The sequence below is a fragment of the Cricetulus griseus genome, chromosome 7 (assembly GCF_003668045.3).
Source record: "Cricetulus griseus strain 17A/GY chromosome 7, alternate assembly CriGri-PICRH-1.0, whole genome shotgun sequence".
In the NCBI taxonomy this organism is placed as follows: Eukaryota; Metazoa; Chordata; class Mammalia; order Rodentia; family Cricetidae; genus Cricetulus; species Cricetulus griseus.
In genome coordinates, this window is record NC_048600.1 from 89,399,605 (window position 1) to 89,411,824 (window position 12,220).

A 12,220-nucleotide genomic window follows, 5' to 3' on the forward strand; every position below is an offset into this window, starting at 1 on the left:
TTTGAATTCCCTAGAACCCACATAAAGGGCAGAAACAGCAGTGAAATCATCTATGATTCCAGAGTTCCTAAGGGGAAATGGGAGGCGGAGACCGGAGAATCCCCACATCTTAGTTACTTATCTCAGTGCTGCAACAAAATTCCTGTGGTGGTCTGAATGAGAACAATCCCCAAAGGTTCACTCACATATTTGAATGCTTGGTTCCCACTTGGTGGAACTGTTTGGGAAGGAGTAGGAGGCATGGCCTTATTGGAAGGGATATGTCTCTGGGGAGTGGGCTTTGAAGTTTCAAAAACCCATGCTATTTCCCATTTTAGCTCTCTGCCTCCTACTTTGTGGATAAGCATGTGAACTCTCAGCCACTGCTCCAGCACCATGTCTGCCTGCCTGCTGCCATGCTCCCTGCCTTGATGGTCATGGACTTACCCTCTGAAACTGTAAGCCAATAAGCTCTTTCTCTGTAGGTTGCCTTGGTCATAGTGTCTGATCATCACAGCAATAGAAAAGTAAGACCCTAAAACACTGACAATAAGCAATGTAAAAAACGAAGAGTTTATTTTGGCTCACAGATCAAGGGTACAGTCCCTCATGGTGGAGGAGTGATGGCAAGATGCAGCTGGTCACATTGTATCTACAGTCGGGAGGTGGAGGAAGATGATTGCTAATACCCAGTTAGCTTTGTTCTTTTTACACAGTTCAGGACCCAAGCCCAGGGAATGGTGCTGTTCATATTTGGGTGGGTTTTCCTACCTCAATTAAGCTAATCTATAGAATCTCTCATATGCATGGTCAGCAACTAATATAATCTAAATGATCCATCCCAAGTGTGCCTGAAGGCATGTCTCCTCAGGGGTTCCAAATTCTGTCAGGTTGACAATTAGTACTCAACATCAACCCAGGAGGCTCACAAGGCATCTAACCTGGTGGACCAAGGCACTCTAGCCTGGAGCAGTAAGTGAAAAAACAATAGATCTGGTCTCAAACAAGGTGGAAGGTGAGTGGGGACTGATGCCAAGGCTGAGCTCCACATGCATACCATAGCATGCCTGCACCCACGTTCATACACACAAACAAGCGTGCACACACACAACAGCTCAAGAGAACTGAGTATGGTGGTGCACATCTGTAATTCCAACACCAGGGAGGTAGAGGCATGAGGACCAGGTGCTCAAGGTCAGGCTTTGCTACACAGTGAGTTCAAAGCCAGCCTGGGCTACGTGAGACCTTGTCATGAAAGACAGGAAGGGATGAAGAGAGAGAAGGAAAAGGGAAGAGAGAAGAAAAAGGGAGAGAGGAGAAAAGGAAAGCAAAAGCTTAAAGGAGGGAAATAAGGAAAACAGCCACAACAGCAAATTAAAAGAAACTTCAGTGAAGACATGGTTATAAATTAAAACGTGTTGTTTCTGTGAACTAGCTGTAGGAAGTCCTCCTTAAGAGCTAATCTGGGTCCCTGGGAGAACAGTTGGTATGGTAGTACTAGAGCCTGCTGTAGCTGAGGTCGCTCCTCAGGCCAGGGGGTTCAGGATGCATTCTGCTGGGGTAAGGTCTCTGTCACTCCCAAGCCTGTTTCCCAGCTCTTTCCCATCATACTCAAAGAGTACCCCATAATCTAAGATGGCTCTCCACTCAGCCCATCCTCCCATCAGTCCCAAGAAGGCCACCATCCCTTATATTGGAAGAGCAAGTGGGTTTCATATACCATGTAGATTCTAAGTAAGTACTAACGTCTGCCTGGAGTATTATGCTTTGAAGAGCAGTGAAGCATCCCGTCTCAGAGTGGAAGTGATCAATTAGTGATGTCTGCTGTGGGTGCAGGAGGAGGGCACCTGCATTGCATATGCTTTCCACATGTTCTCTGCCATGCATTTTCCTCCTCGCTGAGGCTCCAATGGGTGAGCACCCAAGTGAGACATTTCCTTCAGATCTCACGTGCTCGGTGCCCTCCTCCTTACACAGTGCATGAACCACGCCATTGATACTTTCTTCCTGCCTTGATTACACATCAGAGTTAGAAGTCCGATTCAAATATAGTACAATGTATTGAATTCTATGGCTTGAATATATATTCTAAGTCTCCCCCTTGGTTGTGACATTTTGCCCAATCTATATTTCTTCTGATCTTACTTTTATGGGCTTCTATTGAATCACATATGATCATATAAACAGATAAGACAACTGTGTGTCTGTATACATACTATTATCTATGCACAGGTCTGGTAAATAGCACCGGACTTTATCTTTTTATTTTAAATACATACTTGTACATTCATAACATATGACATGTGGGGAAACACATTCTCTAGGAATCCTCAATCTCTGTGTGCAACGTGACGGAGTACTGTGTGGATAGATACGTACATAGATGGATAATAGGGAGGAAAACTACAAAGCAGAAGGAGGGCACAGTCTCTGCCTGGAGGTGTAGGAGTGCAGTCAGGCCCTGGGAGGAACAGGGTACCAGCAATCAGAAGCCAGGCTATTTTCCGAAGCTCTTGTCAGCTAATTCTACTTCGAAGAGGAAAATGACCCACACACCCACCCCTCCCTCACCAGCCACCCTGAGGTTTTATCAACTATTAGATGCCTCTAACACAGCCTGCCCCACTCCCTCCACTCAGCGGCAACAAATTAAATGCAGAGGTTAGTGGCTGTGTGTGTCAATACCGGCTCCATGCACAGGGCTGGCAATTAGTATTGGAGGCAACATTCTAGAAAGACAACAGCATCGGGCCATGAATAATGAGACAGCAAACTGCACAGCTTCCTGATAAATGCTGCAGCAATTGTAAGCGAAAGGGCCCCTCAAAATCGGTATCTGAATTCAGACTGCCCTGTCCCCCTCTGATGTCTGAGAGCAGCGGTGACTAGAGGACTTCCATACTTTGCTTCTCCCAGCAAGAGAGGAAACCCCAGCCAAGATCAATCCTACTGCTCAGGACCTGAGATACGGTCCCCAGCATGAAGGGCCTGGACCTGGCAGCCCCCTGACCCCGGTGCACCCACAGAAAGGGTGGCACAGCATGCAGCCTCTGTGGGCCAGAGGAAAGAGGAGGGTGAGCCAGGACACCAAACAGCAGGGCAGCCACAGCCTCCCACAGACTTCACAGCCAGTTCCCAACCCTCCAGTCCCCAGTTATAAGTCTATTTATTCCAAGATCACCAGGGCTCTGCATTTCAAACAGCAGGCGAAAGGGAGACAATGGCCTGACTGGGGCCTTTTCAACAGTTTTTCAGGGGGACACAGGCCAGGCCTTTCTTTTTGGGTTGCAAAGGTAGTAAGCCAGTTGACATTCTAGAATCTTACCTACCCAGATAAGGCTGAAATCAGGGAGGATGAGAGATTAAAGGCTGTGCCTGCAAATGATCTCAAGTGCCAGAGCCTTGTGTAGTTAGTCTCGGGGCAGAGTGACTGGAATGCTGAGCTTATCAAATAGGGGTGAGGGAGACCCTTTTAAAATAAGGTAACCTGGCATCCAGTCTGGTGGCCTAGCCACTACCAAGCATGGCCTCAGAAGCTCTGAGTTTACACTGTGACCACCCAGCCACCTCAGGCATACCCAGGCCAAGCTAGCACATCTAAGTCCCTCCTTTAGTAACCTGAGAAATTGGGGGATGATGGTGAGGGCTAAGGTACAACTCAGCAGTGGAGTACATGCTGAGCGAGCAGGAAGCCCCAGGTTAAATCTCCAGCAGCCAAAGCAGGGGGCTCGGGAATGGGTTGAGACTGAGCCATGTGCCTAGCTATGAGAAACAGAGTCCACAGGTTAAGAGAGCAGGGAGCCAATCCTGAGACAGAAGCAGATGCCAGGCTTCCTTCTAGGACACGTGCCCCATTCAGTCTCCCAGGGTCTGGGTGGGCAAACATCCTCAGTTTTGGTGAGCTGCTCCAGTGCCTGGATAGTGAAGTCTTCTTTCTGTTCGGTCATTACCATTTGCAACCAGCCTGCTTCATAGGACACACATTTCCCTGCTCCCCTGCAACCCTGAGCAAAGAAGACCTGGGCGTGTTCAGGCCAGTACTAGTGGGAGCAGAGGTTTTGTGCACCAGACTGGCTGCCAGGTCTGTCTCTATCTAGCAGAGTGACCTTGAACACCAGAAATATTGAAATGCAGTTCCTTGTGCCTGGGCTCAGCAGCTACCTCCCCAGATCCTCGATGCACCACTGCAGTAGGTCATCCTAGCTCCTGTCATAACAAGCTTTCTCAAAAGGCCAGTCCTAGCATGCAACTGCCCAGCTTGAAATCACCCCAATGGCTTCCTATTGCTATTTGTATAAACCCAAAACTTTCCTACCTACCTGGGGTCCTGCTTTAATGATACACTCTTCCCTCAGGTCTGCAGGAACCCTGGTGGCAATCTCTTTCACCTAATTATCTCTGTTAAAAAAATGTTTGTTGTTGTTGTTAGCACCATTATGGAGATACAATTCACAAATCATAAAACTTGCCCTTTTAAAATTCACAGCCCAGTGGGTTTCTGCACAGCCATAGAGCTGTGCAACTATCACCAGAGTTGAATTTCAGGACATTTTCAATGCCCCAGAAAAAAAAGCATTAGCAGTCACTCCAATCTCTCTCCTCAGTCCCTGGAAAAGACTGATCTACTTTCTGTCTTGTGGATTTGCATATTCTGGGTGCTGCATATAAACGAAGTCATACAATACATGACCTTTTTATTCACTATTTCATTTTTCCCTGTTCTAATCTTTATTACTTCTCTCTTTTGCTTGCTTTGGGGTTAGTTTTCTGCTCCTTTGCTGGTTTTTAACACTGCAAGATTATTGACCTAAGGCCCTTCTCCCTTTTTTAATATAGACATTCACAACTATATATTCTGTAAGCTTTAAAGATTTATTTTAGGCCTGGAGAGATAGCTCAGAGGTTAAGATTTCTTTTCTTTTTTTGTTTTTGTTTTTTGAGACAGGGTTTCTCTGTGGCTTTGGAGGCTGTCCTGGAACTAGTTCTTGTAGACCAGGCTGGTCTCGAACTCACAGAGATCCGCCTGCCTCTGCCTCTCAAATGCTGGGACTAAAGGCATGCGCCACCACCGCCCGGCGATTTCTTTTATTTTTAATTATCTTTATGTGTGTGTGTATCTGTGAGTGCAGCTGCTTAGGGAGGCATCAGATCCCTGGGAGTGGGAGTTACAGGCAGTTGTGAGCTACCTGATGTGGGAACTGAACCCTGGTCCTCTGGAAGAGCAGCAATTGCTGAGCCAACAATTCAGCACTTTAAAATGTTACATTTCCTTCCTTCCTTCCTTCCTTCCTTCCTTCCTTCCTTCCTTCCTTCCTTCCTTCCTTCTTTCCTTTTTTCTTTCCTTTCTCCTTAAAGCACTTTCTAGTTTCACTAGTGAGTTCTCCCTTTAGTATTTGGAGGAAATTATTTTCTCCATATTGTAAATTTCCCCAATTTCCTTTAGCTTTGATGTCCTAACTTACATTCCAGTATAGTTAGAGAACATACTTTATGTAACTTCAACCCCTTTACATTTATTGAGACGTGTTTTCTAGCCTAACATGTAGTCTCTCCTGGATGATGCTTCTTGTAAGCTTATGAAGACCCAGCTGCTGTGGGTAGAGTATACTACAGAGGTTTGTTAAGCCTCATTGATTTATAATGTCAAATCTTTTATTTCCTTATCGATCCTCTGCCTATATAAACATCCATCATTGCAAATGAGCCCTCAAATCCAGGAATGGTGGCACATGCCTGTAATCCAAGCATTCAGGAGGCTGAGGTAAGAGGATTGCAAATTCAAGGCCAGTCAGTGCCATACAACAAGACCTTGTTCCAAAAACTGAAACAGCTGGGCAGTGGTGGCGCATACCTTTAATCTCAACACTTGGGAGCAAAGGCAGGCAGATCTCCGTCAGTAAGGGCTACCTAGTGTGAGACCCTGTCTCAAAAATAAAATAAAATAATTAATTAAAAATAAAGCAAAAGACCTGGAAGTCTACAACTTTCACTATTGAATTTCCCATTCTTCCCATCATTGCTGTTAATTTTGCTTTCTCCTTAAAGCACTTTCTAATTTCACTAGTGAGTTCTCCCTTTAGTATTTGGAGGAAATTATTTTCTCCATATTGTAAATTTCCCCAATTTCCTTTAGCTTTGATGTCCTAACTTACATTCCAGTATAGTTAGAGAACATACTTTATGTAACTTCAACCCCTTTACATTTATTGAGACGTGTTTTCTAGCCTAACATGTAGTCTCTCCTGGATGATGCTTCTTGTAAGCTTATGAAGACCCAGCTGCTGTGGGGGTCTGTTATTGAGGTGTGTGTGTGTGTGTGTGTGTGTGTGTGTGTGTGTGTGTGTGTGTGTGTGTTTATGGTTACAGTTTCCTGATAAGTTGACTTTTTAGCACCTCAAATGTCCAATTTATTCGTTTCAGTAACAATGTGTATGTAATGTGTGTGTGTGCACAAGTCACTATGCACACACACACACACACACACACACACACACACACACACACGAGGATACATGGGGAGGCCAAGAAAAGACATCAGGCATCTTTCTCTAATGTTCTCCACTTTATTCCCTTGAGGCTAAAGGTCTCCACGGAACCTGGCGTTCTCCATTTAGGAAAGGATGTGAGGCCAGTGAACTCCCAAGATCATTCTTTCTCTGCCACGCAGCACCGGGGTCTATAGGTATGCATGGCTTTTACATGTGTGCTGGGGAGTGAACCTAAGCCCTCACCTTTGTACCAAAAGCACCCCTGACACTGGGACATCTTCCCAGTCCCTCAGGTAACTAGGCTTGGCCCACTGCCTCCCTGCCTCAGCACTGGTGTTGTAAATACCAAACAAGCACTCCACCACTGCACTACCTTCCCAGGGAGAGTTTTTGTCTTAAAGTTTATCCTGTCTGATATTTTGTAGACATTCCAGCTCTCTTTTACATTTATTGTATATGTGCATGTACATACATACACACATGCACACATGTGTCCCATGGCATACATGTGGAGTTCAGAGGACCTCAAGAATTGTTTCTCTCCCTCCACCAGTGGGGACTGCAGTGAGTTGGTCAGGCCTTGGGCCCCTTGTGTTAGATATTTTCTAACATAACTTTTCATCAATCATCTTTTATTGCATTTTAAGATAATCCCTAACTGGTTACCTTAGAGATTATAATTACAGATTATAATTTTTATTACAGTGTGTGTGGCGTCAGGGATCAAATCCAGGCCCGTGCACTTGACAGGCAAATTCTCTATCACTGAGGCATGTCCCCAATCTATTGAATTAACATTTTAACTTAAAACAACCCAGCTTGAATTAACACTGATTTACTTTCAATAAAATACAAAGGCTTTGCTCTGCTCCACAGTCGTGTGTTATATAACGTTGCTTCAGTTGACATGGACCTCACAGCACAGCAATCCCATGAAACTGAGACTTTAGCCATCTCAGTGTGTACACTCCATGATAAACTGCCTAGCAATGAACTTCTCAGAGCCTGTACCTGCTAAGTGAAACATGACTTAATTTTCTTCCCTCCCCTCTCCTCTGGCCTATTATTGTCATGTAAATTATCTTTTTATGGCATAAGCCTATTAGCAGTTTTATAGTTACTTCTTTGAACAGTGGTCTTATTAATCAGAAGAATTATAAACAAAATGTATATTTATGACTTGCAAGGTGCTCTTTATTTTCTCACACAGATTTATGTCACTCTATAGTGTCCTTTATAATACAGCCCAAGAATTCATTTTAGAATTTCTTACAGGACATATCTGCTAATGACAAATTTTCTCAAATCTTTCTTTTTTGATTTTTTTGAAGCAGGGTTTCCTCTGTGTAACCCTGGCTGTCCTGGAAACTCACTCTGTAGACCAGGCTAGCCTTGAACTCATAGAGAACAGCTTGCCTCTTCTTCCTGCCTAATTCTTAAGGAACTTTAACTCTTCCATTTGAGCTCAGCCATCTCTTCTCTCATAGACTAGGCCAGGCTCTTAGACACCTGTAGTCTTGTGCACTGTAACCCTCCTCTGTAGTGATTATCACAAACGTAGTTAAAGATGAACGGTAGATGTAGCTGTCATTGTGTTCTCCCGTTATTCACATCTAAGTCCTAGAAGACAAGAACCAGCTCTCTTCCTGGCAGCAACAGAGCCTGGCACACCAGGGTCTTCTAATAAACATTTACTCAGCGAATGAATGGCACAACAGAGGAGGTTGAATTACTGCATTCAGCTTTTCACATCTGAAACAATACTAACTAGCCATGGCCTGACATTGTCTTCTGGAGGGAAGTGTATTCCCTGTCCCCTGACTTCAGGTTTGACCATGTGACTTGGTTTGGCCAATGGGATGCTCATGAATATGCTGTGTGCAGTGACTTGACATGCTGTCTGACTGAGTTAGCTCCTTGCACTCCAGATCCCATCACCCCAAGTCAAACAAGCCTTGTGTGGTCACTGGTCACATGGGATAGATTTTTTTTAAAACCCACACACAGTGCTAAGCCAACTACAGCTTACTCTAAACAGCCCAGATCAGTGAAACCTCATTTAACTCACAGACTGAGAAATAAACACTTGTTGTTGAAGCCAGCAGGTTTGGGTGGTTGTTCTACAGTACTGTAGCATGAGATGACCAGGATGCTTCTCCTGGTGAGCCTGTAGTCTGGAGGGGATGTCCTAGGGACACCTTGCCTGTGTGTCCTTCCTGTGGCCCCATAGGGTTACAGATCGATTCCCCAGGCAGTCCTACACCCCCCAGTTAGCCCCTGCCACCTGAGCTTCCAGATCCTTCCCCAGCTGACCCTAGACCATCCCAGAAGCCCAAACCAGCAGCCTGGGCTCTGTGTTTCCAGGACACATTAGCAGAACTCACAGGATCAGCTTCCCAGAATTCTACAATCCTGCTACTGCAATAAACATCCCTAGTAGCAGTCTTACATCTGCTAAGGACCTAGCATGGTGCCAGCCATACAGCAAGGGCATGAGGTTGGGGACCGAGGTTGGGGACATAGCTCAGTGGCAGAACGTTTGCACAGAATGCACAATGGGTTCAAAAGTGGGTGTGAGGAAGGTTGCACAACCTCACCTGTTCAAGGGCAGACCTTTTTCTGCTTTATCTCAGAGTAACAGGATACAGGCAGGCGGCACTCTCACTTATATTGAGTTAATGTGTGATGGAGAATGTATATAGTCAGTACAAACGTACAACTGCCTATTTCGAGGAGGGTTGAAAGCAATTTGAAAGCAAAATGCTATAAAAAAATAAACAAAGATCAAAGAAAACAGGAACCAAGCGGAAGCAATGTCTCCGGAAACTCCATGATTAAGCTGGGCATCATGTCTGACTCAGAGCACTCAGCTGCCCCAGAAAACAAGGCGAGCACTGGGGCCATGCAATACCACTTATAGTCACACAGTGGTGGTTCTGAGCATGAACCATTTGCAGTGATTCCAGGTGCAAAAGAACACTCCTGGGGCAAAATGAGGACACCCGAATATGAACACGAGTCACCCACAAGGGCAGATAGCAGTTCTTCTAACCGTTGTATGTGATTCCTCATGATACCTACTGTCAATACCACAGATTGACAGATAACGAAATCGGGGTCTTGGGGCTGGAGAAATGGCTCAGAGGTTAAGAGCACTAGCTTCTCTTCCAGAGGTCATGAGTTCAATTCCCAGCAACCACATGGTGGCTCACAACCATCTAAAATAAGATATGGTGCCCTCTTCTGGCACACAGGCAAACATGCAGGTAGAACACTGTATACATGATAAAAATCTTAAATAAATAGGTAAATAAATAAATTGGGGTCCACAGAAGGCCACTGAGAATGGAAGCAATAGAATCAAGGTGAAAACAGCCCAGCGCCCACTTCCTGTGAGTCTCTCAGCTGTGCTCCCACTGGCCCACATCCTCAGACCAGAGGGCCAGGCCCCTTCTAGTCCAGCCCTACTCCCACAGAGGCTTCAATCTCTTCACTCCTAAGGATCTGTCCTGGGACAATGGCCATTGCCGGGTTGGGATCCCGTTTCTTCTGGTGTCCTGTAAATGGCCTGCAGGGATTCCCACCTGTCATGCTTTACAAATACATCTCTTCTCAGACTCATGTGCCCAGAGCAGGTTCCATTTCCAGCTCAGTCTCCTCCTGCTGTGTGCTGTCTTCTGCCTTGTTTCCATGTGCTGTCTGTCCCCCAGGCCAAAGCCACCCTAAGGGTCCCTGCTCTGCATCTCTTAGTAGAGCTCACATCTAAGAATGTCACACAGTGATCCTTCTTAAAGGCAGTGGCCACCATTGTGCATGCCTCTGATTGCCCTGAGCTACCACACAGGCCCAGGCTCTGGACATCAGGTCCCTGCACAGTGCAGGGTCACCACGCAGTTCATCCTGGCTGCCCCCTGGTCTGGTCTTTCCACACTGACCTCACTGTGCAAGCTGGATGGGGACTTTCAAGTCCACAATGGCAGTTTCAATTCCACGTGGAGCCTCGGCATCTGCAACTACTCCATGTTGCTAAATTATTAATATTTCCTGATCATTCTACCAGGGTGACTCATTTCCTCTCGACGTCAGAACCTGAAGATGGGATGGGAGGGAGTCTAAGGCCAGCTCAGTCCACTGGACACTTCTACACACAATGGTCAGAGATGTTTCCCTGGGGACATCTCTGCCCCAGCTACTTAGAAACCATAGTAACAGCCAGGCATGGTGGCACATCCCAATAACCAGCACGAGGGAGGCTGAACAAGACTAAAAGCTCCAGCCTGGCTCACAGAAAGATCCTGTCTCCCTGAAACAAGAGGCAAACCAGCTATCATTGTAACACACTGAAAAGGTGTCAGGTGGTGGCGGTGTTAATACACGCCTTTAATCCTAGTACTTGGGAGGCAGGGGCAGGTATGTCTCCGTGAGTTTGAAGCCAGCCTGCTCTACAAACTGAGTTCCAGGACAGCCGGGGCTACACAGAGAAGCCCTGTCTCATAAAACCAAAAACTAACTAAACAAACAAACAAACAAACAAACACTGAAAAGATTAAAACAAGGTCCTTCATATAATTTGTTAGCAAATTGCCACAATAAACCACTCAGACCCAAGTTGTCTTCCACACAGGGTCCCCATATGGCACACAAGCTATAGAAGTGACTTTGGCACACCCACCATGTCTACAACCAGTGGCAGCTCTATTCGACCAAGATATTCACTGTGGAAACCTATTTGGTGGTACCTGAGGGTCTGCTGGGATCAGATCACAGTGAAATCTGAATCCCTAAGGTGACAGTACAGTCTTTGGGAGGTGATCAGACCATGAGAGGGGGGCTCTCATAATGAGATTAATGATCCTATAAAAGATGTTCCAGGGGCTGCTAAAGTGCTTGCCATGAAAACATGATAGACTACGTTTGGAACGTAGTCCAAGTATGAAAAAACGAAACAAAAACCCAAAGAGTTGTGGAGCCCATCTGTAATCCCACTGCTGGTAAATGCAGAGACAGGAAGATTTCTGGGGGTTGCTGGCCAATGAGTCTAGCAAAATTAACAAGCTCCAGGTTCAGTAAGAGACCCCCCACTCAAAAAGTAAGGTGCTTTGGGAGACTCTTGGACAACCTAACCAACAAATGAAAAGGCAGCTTCTCATACCTGGCACTGGGGTTTTTGTTAGGTAGTCTTTGGCTCTTAGAAGGAGCATTGTCAGCCCAGATAAGAAAATTTCATTTAAATTATATATCTATATTTATGCACATAATTACATGTATTATAGGTTTTTTTTAACAAATAAATTGTTGAGAGTATGATTACTTATACTGTCTATTGTTATTGCCCTTGGCTCTTCCTCAGAAATGAAAGGTAAGTCTCTATTGCAGAAGATACCGTGCTCTTCAGACAGAGACTAGCAGTTCCTGGGCTGGAACTGACCTGAAGACTAGCTTCATGGTACAAGTAGGTGCTGTGCAAGCTTCCAAAGGAGGGAAGCAACTAACAGTCCCACCCAGCTAAAACTCATATGACTCACAACAAGCAGCATGGCATGATAACTCTAGGAGTGCGGTAGTGGCACTGGTTCCTTGGTGGTGACCAACACCTCTATAATTGGACTTAAGACCCACTCAACAATAGGGAGATCATGCCTGGTACTGGAAGCATAGCTAACTATGAAGGGCTAGGAAAGTCATGGATCTTGAAGAATCTACAGTCACCACTTTACTAAACCAGCGCAATCCCTAACTACAGGTCCTTACGC

At 45.6% G+C, this 12,220-nt stretch overlaps 1 protein-coding gene across 7 annotated transcripts in view; it reads right to left on the reverse strand.

Annotated features, from left to right (window-relative positions):
- The window catches only part of Rph3al (rabphilin 3A like (without C2 domains)), a 142,018-nt gene that overhangs the window by 112,955 nt on the left and 16,843 nt on the right, over positions 1-12,220 (reverse strand). The window contains exons 1-2 of one of the 7 annotated variants that reach the window (XM_027426723.2): positions 10,403-10,492; positions 4,299-4,377 (exon numbers count right to left, since the gene is read on the reverse strand). The exons of 5 other annotated variants lie outside the window; for them this stretch is intronic. The gene's annotated coding sequence lies outside the window, so the exon portion shown is untranslated. Of the gene's footprint in view, positions 1-4,298; positions 4,378-10,402; positions 10,522-12,220 lie in introns of those variants that run through there. One more of the 7 variants, XM_027426719.2, reaches the window with a different exon arrangement.